We start from the raw sequence: 10,761 nt of genomic DNA, 5'->3' as shown, positions 1-10,761 counted from the left end.
AAAGCTGATATAGCCTTTTGTATGCAAGGCGGCAGCATAGAGGGGGTTAACAATGCCAGGCATCATCCCAGCCTCCACCCTCTCTGTGACAAAGGGTCACAGAGAAGATATTTAACAGCCACGTTGGACGTGCGGGTCCCATCCTCCAACCAGATGCCGTGCTCTCTGCAATCTCCACTCCTGGCTCCTCCAACAACCCCCTACCGGCATTGTCCGCCCCCAAACGGCACCACCCACCCCAAACGGCACCACCCGCCCCAAATGGCATCATCCGCCCCAAACGGCACCACCCGCCCCAAGAAACCCACACGAGCAAAAAACATAACCGTATCAATAAAAACCTTACAGCTGACGTTTAATCTGCTCCCCTCCCCCTCTCATTGACATGCTAATGACATTCTAAAATAAAAAGGTCTGTTTTCGGCACTTTATACCCGGTGATGTAATCACTGGGTCTCCGGTGGGAGGGGCCTGTACATAACTTCCTAAAAACATCACAGCACCTTGCCTCAGTACTGCTCTCAAGAGCCTTCAGTCATGATGCAAGCAGTGGGCCGGCTCTTGGGAGGAGTTATGCAAATATCAAAATGCCTTGGTGGGCGGATATCAGTCTGGAGGAGTGGATGTTCCTAGGCAGGCTGTATTTGCATGAGGACCACCCACATGTGACGCTGTGCCTCCATGATAATCAGGAAGGTGGTCTAGAGCAGGGGTAGCAAACCTCTGGCCCTCCAGCTGTGGTGGAACTACAAATCCCATGAGGCATTGCAAGATTCTCACAGCCACAGACATGACTCCCAAAGAGAGATGCATCATGGGATTTGTAGTTTCACCACAGCTGGAGGGCCGGAGCTTTGCTACCCCTGGTCTAGAGGCTGGATGTGCTCCCACCAGGCTCTGATTGGTTGCAGCTCACAATGTGCATTAGATGCTGCAACCAGAGCCTAGCAGGAGGTACCGGGAGTTCTTCACCTTAACACAGAATGCATTACTGTTAAAAAAAAAAAAAGTCAGGCTTTTAGTAATCCTCTAAGACACTTCGAATGTGTGCGTTACTTAGGGGCGGTCTGCATGCAAATACACTTCCTAGGACCGCCCCCACTCCTCCAGACTGACACCCACCCATCAAGGCATTTTGATATTTGCATAACTCCCCCCAAGAGCCCGCCCACTTCTTGCATCAGTACCGAGTCAGGGTGCTGTGATGCTTCCAGGAAGCTATGCACAGCCCCGCCCCCCAGCAGGCTCCTCCCAACAGCCATCATCTGCCAACATTGCACAGAGATCCAGTGATCACATCAGCGGGCAGGACAACAAAGGTTTCATATAAACATGTCAGTAGCATATGGAGCTTCCAATGGTCAGAACCAAAAGGAAAGATAAAAACTTTTTTTTTCTTTACCATCAGTCACGCACCACAAATTTTTGTCAGTTTTTGAACCGGTGGCATTGGTGCGGCCGGTCGCAGGATGTGGAGAGGTGAATGTATAGTATGTTGTGGAGAAGTCCGGGACGGGGCGTTATGGACTGTGAAGTAAATGAGGGAGGAGACACGGGCAGGGGCACGTTTCCGAGCGGTCACCAAGACATTCTGTATCATCGCTCCGAGGACGACATCTGCTACTCCTGCATAGCAACCCTCCAACTGAACACAGCACGGCCTCCTCCATGCAGTCCCTCAATCATTGTCTACACGGATCAGTAATTATATCCGAGTCTGAACACCTCACCGGCATGTGACTCAACTGCAGGCACACAAAGGAAACCATCAATGCACCTCTGTGTTCATGAATGTGACACACACACACACTAAACTTGGCTTTGCATCAGCCTCTTGTTTCTGTACAGCAGAGCTCAGACCGGGGAAATAGAGAAGCAGCACAAGGAGCCAATCAAATGTGCAGCAGTGCTTATATACAAACAAGGAACTTGCTGATGGGAGGAGAAAGCAGAGTGACAGCTGAATGCAGCATACATGTGCACAACACACATTATATATGGAACAATTTGTATTTCTGTTCAGTCAGACTTGTGATCCAGGTCCTCCTGCCAGACAGTACAGCTAGACCCAGGACTATCAGTCTGCAGCAGAAGAGCCAGCCCTCTGCACTATCCTATCAGTGTGCTCCCTCTGCCTGTGCGGTTCCTCACTCTCTGTATAAATGGTACTGTGAAGAAGACGAGGAGGCCGACCTGCAGACAAATTCCGGTACTTACATTAGCTGCCATTAGAAAAACACGCATGTAATGTATTGGGTGAAAGCTGCATTTTTAGTCCTCGATGGCTCAGCGGGCGCTCAGACTCTGCAGAGGTTTTTTTTCCGGAGCGCGCTCTAGAAGCGCCATCAATCCGCAGGTCGCACACGGACTCAAACAGGGTTAACGGTGCGCTTTTCTTTCAGAGGTTTCCTGTCAGGCAGCAGGGTTGTGCGTTGGCGTTGTCTCAGGTTAGCTTGTGTGCGAATTCTGGTCGGCGCCGTGCGGCAGGCGGGAGATGAGCCGGCGCGGTCACAAAGGATTCACGGCGCAGTCACAGGCAGCAGCGCGAGCAGATTGGAACCGTGTCACATGATCTTTGCTGCACCAGAAACCTCATCCTCGCTGATCACCGGAACACACCTACAGCTGGCAGGAAGGAAATTATTCAGCGCTTCTGGCCAACTGTAAGCTGGAAGGCACGAGAGCCGAAAATGTGAGGAGGGGGGGGGGGGGGGGGGGCAGCTCCAACTGACAACTTTAAAAAGGACAGCCGCCAAATCAGCGGTCTGTGAACGGGCGACGACCATAGTAATTTCTATGGCTTGGCAGCTTCACCACATTCTGTACACATGCGGCCTTTAACTGCTCACCACCAATTCTGAAAGCCCTTTAACACAAGCTGGCGATCATGTGATCAACTGGCACAGTGGTCACATGATTCCTGTATTACTGGCTGCCAATCCAACAGTGACCAGAAGCTGCTGATGACAACACCATCATAGAGCTGGAGCTCAATGGCCTGGACTTGATTGAGCAAAAAGTTGGTCTTTAAAGGGCCAGTCTAAAAATATCAGGGGAAGGATTTCTGGGCGAGTTGCTTGCTCTTTATCCCACCCACCTTGGAATGTCCCACTCCTCCTCCCACCCCCCTGTGCCCCAAGTACATTTCAATGGTAAATTGGGGTTCCCTCATCACGGACAAGGCAAGTGCACCAAACCGGAAACTTAAGATTTCGAGATCTAGGAAATGGGATTTGACTCGCCGATATCAAAAGCCGAAATGTCACCGTACCGCCATCTAGACTGGTCACTATGCTGCTCCCAAAAACTGATGACAGATCTTAGAGGTCCCAACCCTTCCCCACCTTTTTGCTTGAGCTGCATACGGGAAGAACAACCCAACCAGCCGCTTCCATCACATACAGACTAATGTGTCGGTATGAAGAAGTCTCTCCCAGCCACCAAATTCAGAACGTTCCCTAGAAAATCCAGCAGAGCCGGTTTAACGGGACGGTGAGGGGAAAACCCCTCTCGGGAACCTGTGAGATGCTCTCTGGAATGTGGCTGCAGAGATTTCAGAGACCTCAGTAGGGTAAAGTGAGTGAACGTCCTTGTTTTAGCACAGCTGCAGCATGTGCTGGATACAATTGGCATTCATCGATTGCTTTCACTTGTTGCCTGCATATTTCATGAGTATCCAACATCCACAGACGGGTCCTCAGCAAGCCCGGAGAGCTCGACTCGGGCCCAAAATAAAGAAAAAGATCTTGCTCTCCAAAAGAAAAATGCAACATGATCGGCAGACATGAGAGAATACAGCGGCAGCTCCGGCCTTCACAGGAGGAAACGATATGAAAGGAAATCACTTTAAAAAACAAAAAGTCCCGAGCGCAGAATATGGATCGGCCATTATATTCAGAGTGGAAGGAAAAGGTTTAAAAATAGCCGATCGGAAGCCTGAAGAGGAGACTTGCGAGTCTCCTCTTCAGGCTGGAAGACAACTGAAGATGGAAGAGACTAGTGATCCCGCCCCAGGTGCTTCACTGCCTGTTATTGGGTGACAACCCCCAATAGCTCTCCGGCAATGCCAGCTGAGACTTCAACAAGCCATGCTGCAACACTTGGGAAATGGAAGTGCCTAGTGATCCCACCCAAGGTCCTTCACCTCCTCTTATGGGCCAATGCTAGAGCGACTCCACGGACAAGAAGTGGCTGGAAAAGGCTGCAGGAGACCAGCAGCACAAAATAGGATGAAATTAGTTAAAAACAAAGTATCTTATGGGAGGAGAGCGGCAATCGTTTGTCAGCATCTACCATTCACAAAGGGGCTAGGACTATGCCCACCCTGAACACGCTTAGTTATTCTCTGCAATGATCTCTCCAGCTACGCAGCGCACACCTCAAAATACTGTCCCCCTCAGCAACTACTACCGATGCTTCTGCCTGGCTTCACACTTCAGAGCGCGTGACTACGCAGCAACAATAAGGAAGCGAGGCTTACAGCGTGTTACAGTAACCAGAAGGCTTAGCCACAAAGCTCTCCCTTATGTGTCAGTGCTTCATGTAGCTCAGGGCCACGCCTCCTCGCCCCGGGGCCGATGGGAACCTGGAGACGGCCTTGCGTGGCGTAGTGCATGAAGGCGTCGCACACATCAATGAGCCTCAATTATAAAAGACAACAAAATAACCGCCCGGCTTTTCCTGAACGGGCACGTCACGACAGCCACAGTAAATCCTCGTCGGCGTCACATGACTTCCTGTTATCAAAGACGACTACACACGGCTGCTGGCAGCTGGCCCGTCATTCAGTAGGTGTGCGCGTAGTCCTAAACCATGCCGAGTGGATTACGCTAAGACCTGCTGGGATCGTAGCGTGGCGAACCTACAAGGCAGGTTTAACCGCATGGATTACAAAGAGCCAGCAAGTCGCAGCAATTCCAAGTGTGACTCCAGCTGAACATGTACGAGTCGGCCCTTCCGTCAGCCAAAAACATGTCATTCTGTCCAGCTGTCTTCTGACTCACACATGCCGTACAGAATCACAAAGAATGGGGGCAATGCTACTCCAGCTTCACACCTCCCCAGTCTATGGTCAGCTTACCGGCCTACTCATAGGGTCTGGTTCACACCTGAACGTTTTGTAGCGCGTTCACGCTTTTTTTGACCGCGAATCGCAGTAAAAACACGTGACGCGAACTGCGTGACAAACGTGCATATTCAATATGCCTAGGTGTGAATCAGCACTAAGGCATTGTCTGCAAACAAAATGGTTTCCCTTCCAGCTCCCAGAGACAGACACATGTTAGGATGAAGAAGGCGTTTTAGATTTATTAACTTGCAGAAACTGATAAAAATGTCTATTTGCCCTGAGTTCCTCTTCAAGCAGATCACATGAGGGAGGGGGGCAGTCAGGGAACCGCCCCCCCCACCAGAGGGCGGCAGTCAGGGAACCGGCCCCCCAGAGGGCAGTCAGGGAACCGGCCCCAAGGAGAATGTGGCAGGAAGCGCTCAGTCATTAGAGGGTGCCATTCTCGCCAGGCCTACTGGTCCTCTCCTCACTCCCTGTGGCTGAGCAGAACAAGAGGATAAAAAAGTATTAGCTGAGGGGAAGGGCGGAAGATAAACCCGTTTCTTTGTCCGGGACGGGCAAAGTCAAGGATCGCTTTAAGGCTCCTCATGAGTGAAAGAGCTGAAATCCAATGAATGTCAGGGAGCTGTGGCGGGAAGGTCTAAATGATGGACGTTCCCCACCCGGAGTCTCAGACTTGCTGCAGCTTCTAATGTATTGAGAGAGTTACAGGCATGGCTCCCAGAGGCCGAGGTATGATGGGATTTGTAGTTAAAGCACAGCTGGAGGGCCGGAGTTTTCCACCTCTGGTCTACAACAGTTGAAAAAAAAAAAAAAAAGAAACACACAAGATAGACACGAGCCAAATGTTCTGCTTCCCAAACCCAAATCGGCAACTTATCAGAAGCAGCTGACCGTGCTCAAGGTCGTGCTGATAGCACACTGACTGCCGAACGCCCGAATGTTACACCGCGATCGCCAGGAAACACTGCGAGTGTCATTTAAGAAAACAAGAATTGGAGTCCAAACTTAGTCCCGGGCTCTGTGACGGCCCGGGGAGTCTCACACACGTAGCAGAAAAATAGGATTGTGCGTGTTTACTGCATTTCATCTTTCAAGAGCCTTCAGCACCGATTGTGGGGCCCTTGTACAAACGTAGCATCATTGAGCTGTGATAGTGATCTCCAGCAGTCTCATGTAATGAGATTCCAAGTCTGACTGTCTCATGAAGCATGTCCACAGTCCCCAACAACTCCGATAGTGTGTCTGCCGGGTATCTCCAGTTCCATGCTCACCACTGAGATTCCTCAGCCAAAAAATTACAACTGAACTCCGGGATCAGCAAATATTGTCCTCATACCTGAGTCCTGTGTGTTCTTCCTGAACCTCGGGGAGCTTTGTGTATTTCTTCTAGATTTGGCCAGCAGTCCAGTGTGAGACTTTGAGCTTCCTGTAATAAAGACCGCTCACTGCTGGTCTCTCTCCTTGTGCAGGGTGACTGGTCTTGTCCCCGCCCCCTCCTGTAATAAAGACCGCTCACTGCGACTCTCTCTCCTTGTGCAGGGTGACTGGTCTTGTCCCCGCCCCCTCCTGTAATAAAGACCGCTCACTGCTGGTCTCTCTTTGTTCAGGGTGACTGGTCTCGTCTCCGCCCCCTCCTGTAATAAAGACCGCTCACTGCTGGTCTCTCTTTGTTCAGGGTGACTGGTCTCGTCTCCGCCCCCTCCTGTAATAAAGACCGCTCACTGCTGTACTCTCTCGTTGTGCAGGGTGACTGGTCTTACTCTGCCGCCTCCTATAATAAAGACCGCTCACTGCTGCTCTCTCTCCTTGTGCAGGGTGACTGGTCTCGTCTCAGCCCCCTTCTGTAGTTACAAGGGCTGCGGACGGGAGGAGGCGGTGGGGCTGCGGACGGGAGGAGGCGTATGGTCACATCCCCAGGATAAGCACAGTACCCCAACCTTGGCTTGGCACCATGTCAGAGTTCAGGCATCCTAATCACCCCCCGCTCACCAAATCTGAAATTTCTACAATACAATAGGAGTGTATCAGCGCCTACTAAGAGATCACATTGTATTGTCCAATGCTGATGATTATAAAAACCTTTGTTCCTATTAATACACATGCACAGCCAGATATGCTCATTAAAGGTGGTCTATTCCCATTCAGTGCTGCAGGGGGGGGGTCGTGTCCATTAGTCTGCCGACTGCACTCGTTTACACAACTCTGTATTCACAATATCATAAAAACACAACATGGGAGTAAAAACACGAATGTTACAAATACGATTATAAAGAAAACAAAGGACGGCGCTCTCTCACACTTCGCTGGTTCACTTTAAGTCAGACAGATTATCTCCACGATTACACACAAATATGAGGAAATATTTACAGGTGATACACTGCCGCTGCGCCGTGCCAAACAGGTCCCGGGTATCTGAATGACTCGGTTGTGAAGTTTATTTACCCAGCGGGCTTTTCTTGGCACGTCGGCCAGACTGCCTTCTGTGATGTAATTCAGCGGTTGGTGAACGGCGGAACATTTTGACCTATGAAACCCCTTAAAGAGGAGGATATGATTGTACACGGCGTATCACGACACACTGTATAGGAGTATTGACATATAAACATAGTGTGACATGAGCTTTATACGTCATCTACAAAGTCCAGTCACCAGCACAGCTGAGGTGATACGGACCTGAAGCCCGGATTCAGCAATCTTTTCTCTGACAAGGTTCTGGCCTGCTCCTCTTCATCCTGCACGTGCGCGTCTTCCTCCTCTATTCTTATGGATAAGCCATACTGCAAGGATGCCATGAACACCCCATACCCATAGGAATGCATAGGGCAGCAGCACACATGCAGTACGAGGGGCAGAAGAATCGGAGGTGGTATTATCCCAGGTGGGTTGTACTGGAGGTGGTGGCATTTATTAAAAGGACAACTTAGCTACAAGTGACATTAAGCTTTACGCCTCATTCACACTAAGAGCCGGCCTGTACAGATCCGTGGCGGCGTGAACGGCCGTATCGGGCCGCTCCCGGGAAGGACAGGTGCTGCGTGTGATTGTGCGCAGCAGCCTGTTCTTCCCTGTGGGAGGACGCAGCCATATGCCGCCCTATGCTCACCCCAACTGCACATCCGTGCGGGTGTCCGTGCTCGGACGCAGACAGGACCCATCCTGTCTGCGTCCGAGTATGGACACACGCACGGATGTGCAGCTCGGGTGAGCGTATGGCCGCGTACTCTCATAGAGAAGAACAGGCTGCTGTCTACAATCACACGCAGCACCTGTCCTTCCCGGGAGCGGCCCGATACGGCCATGCATGCCGCACGGATTTGTAAGGTGCCGGCTGTTAGCAGTGTGAATGAGGCCTAAATGTAAATATTACTGTGTATGCAAGAAAAGTGAAACATCTTTTATGTTGTAATGAATATATTCTGTATAAAGAGGCATCAAATGTTTGCTCATTAGTTATGCAAACCTGCTTCAGGCTTGGCAGTGCTTTTCATTCTTGTTTTTCAGCACAGAGTCGGTCAGGGCTCCATCGCTTTACTGATCGCAGGTGATCAGCAAGAGGCCTCACTGCACTGCTGACCCTTCACTGTCCAATCAGCAAGCTGCAGGCAAGTCAGTGACCAAGCTGGGCTGCCTGGCTGTAGAAGGGTCAGGTCACTGACCTGCTTGCGTCCTGAGTGTGCAGATGAACAGAGATAGGATTCCATTGGCGGCTCACGTGTAATAAAGGCGTTTATGTAGCCGCTTCCCTGGAGTTCAGTTTTAATTAAAAACCAACAGCTGGCGGAAGATTTACACTTTCTGGTGCAGACACTTCTACATGGCGCAGGCTTTGTTCCAAGCCCGACGTTATGTAAACTCAGAGATTTTATGAAAGCTGAACTCCGGGCCAATAACTAAACAAGCAGGTGAAAGGCATCAATAGGTGCTGAGGTACCTGCCAAATGATTCATCATTTTATCCAGCTAGTCTAGAAAGGACCAGCCTACCAGATAACACAGCCAGGTTGTTGACCTGATTTTCCTCTAACGCAGTTAAAGTGACATTAAACCCTCAGATTTTAACATAAAACAATACTGTAATGTGCGCCTTACTGTAATCCATGGTAGTTTCCCTTCTCTTTGCTGCTCTTCCTTTTAAATCTGTATCTGTTCTCATGCTTTGCAGAACTCCTGTTTTGCAGCAGACTGCCTTGTCTCAGAAATGGATACATCGTGTCTGTGTGTAGGTTGTATCTCCACCCCCTCCTGTAATGAAGACCGGTCACTGCTGCTCCCTCTGTGTAGGGTGATTGGCCTGGTCTCCGCCCCCACCTATAATAAAGACAGGTCGCTGCTGCTCTCTCTTTGTGCAGGGTAACTGGTCTCGTCTCTCCACCCCCTCCTGTAATAAAGACCGGTCACTACAACTCTCTCCCCTTGTACAAAGTGACTGGTCTCGTCTCTGCCCCCTCCTCTAATAGAGACCAGTCACTGCCGCTCTGTGTATGGTGACTGGTCTCAACTCCGCCCCCTCCTATAGTTTTCTACAGGAAGCCTGTCGTGGGTGTGACCTGCTGGAGTCCCTCCCAAAGCTCTGCTCAGGCTATGCACAAGGGCACCGGTGCTCCTTTTACAATAACTGGGCCTGCAAAAGCATTTGTTTCTCCCAGAGCAGATTTATACCCCCCGAGGCTATTAAGGAATATAGCTAAATGATTGTTTTTGCTCTCAGAATTCAGCTTTAAAAATTAATTAAAACCACCCGAAAAAGAAAATTAAGATTTCTCAGCCCTGCTATCCATTCCTCAAATCTTCACTCACTTGTAGATCAAGATTCAGGCAAACCCTTCCCATTAACTACTTTGAGGTATGCTGGATGCCTGCGGGCCCCTACATCATCCCAGGACATGGGGGCCAGCAGAAGAAACCACAGCAGAGGGCGCGGGCGTCAGACACACCGCAGACAAGCGTATCAGATGGAAAGATTCCGTCAGCCAGCATGGGGGAAAACGGGCCACGGGACAGTAAAGGGTCTTTTTTAGGCGGTGTTTTTGTACCCATGGACAGTCACTTTAATGGCATTCTAATTGTGGTGCTTATTTAGCATCTGCTTGGAGTTGAGCATGATTAGTACAAGTGCCCCAACTACTTCTACACATTCATATTGAGATACTTACATTGAGCTGCGGATGGAGGGGGTGTCCTGGTCTGTGGCAGAAACTCAGGAAAATCTGCTTTTCTCAAGTCGATCAAACCTGCAGAAGACAGAAAGGAAAAAATAAGCCCAAGTGTCACCTCGGGGAGGGCCGATGTCATGTGACGCCCGTTACATCCCAACATCCTGCGTGACAGAAATATTCCCACATTAGAGATGTTTGTAAACAACGTGACGAGTACAATATTCCGCACATAACAGGAAGCAGACGATACGGACAGCAAAACATTCCCGGCAATCTCTACTCCCGTTATCTTCAGAATGCGGCTGGCACCGCTGGTGATCTGCGACAATGCCCGGCCGTTATTATGTCTCCTCGTAATGTCACCTTTATACTCCCCGAGTAATTAAACTGGAACACAGGAGGAGGTTTCACCCCTTGCTGACACTTATAGTCTAGATAAAAAGAACCTTAAACACATAACGGCTACAATAAAGGCCGATTTACACACGCACGTCATATGAATTATGGTTTAAAAAAAATATGGGGAGGTTAACTA

General features: G+C 50.0%; 1 protein-coding gene across 1 annotated transcript in view; it reads right to left on the bottom strand.

Annotated features, from left to right (window-relative positions):
• The window catches only part of RIMKLB (ribosomal modification protein rimK like family member B), a 26,061-nt gene extending 15,822 nt beyond the window's left edge, over positions 1 to 10,239 (bottom strand). Inside the window, exon 1 of the mRNA XM_018571347.1 lies at positions 10,224 to 10,239. The gene's annotated coding sequence lies outside the window, so the exon portion shown is untranslated. The remainder of the gene's footprint in view (positions 1 to 10,223) is intronic.
• Between the last annotated feature and the right edge of the window lie 522 nt (positions 10,240 to 10,761).

The sequence above is a fragment of the Nanorana parkeri genome, unplaced genomic scaffold (genome assembly GCF_000935625.1).
Source record: "Nanorana parkeri isolate BGI_ZX_2015 unplaced genomic scaffold, ASM93562v1 scaffold1738, whole genome shotgun sequence".
Lineage (NCBI taxonomy): Eukaryota > Metazoa > Chordata > Amphibia > Anura > Dicroglossidae > Nanorana > Nanorana parkeri.
This window is presented reverse-complemented; position numbering and strand designations above follow the sequence as displayed.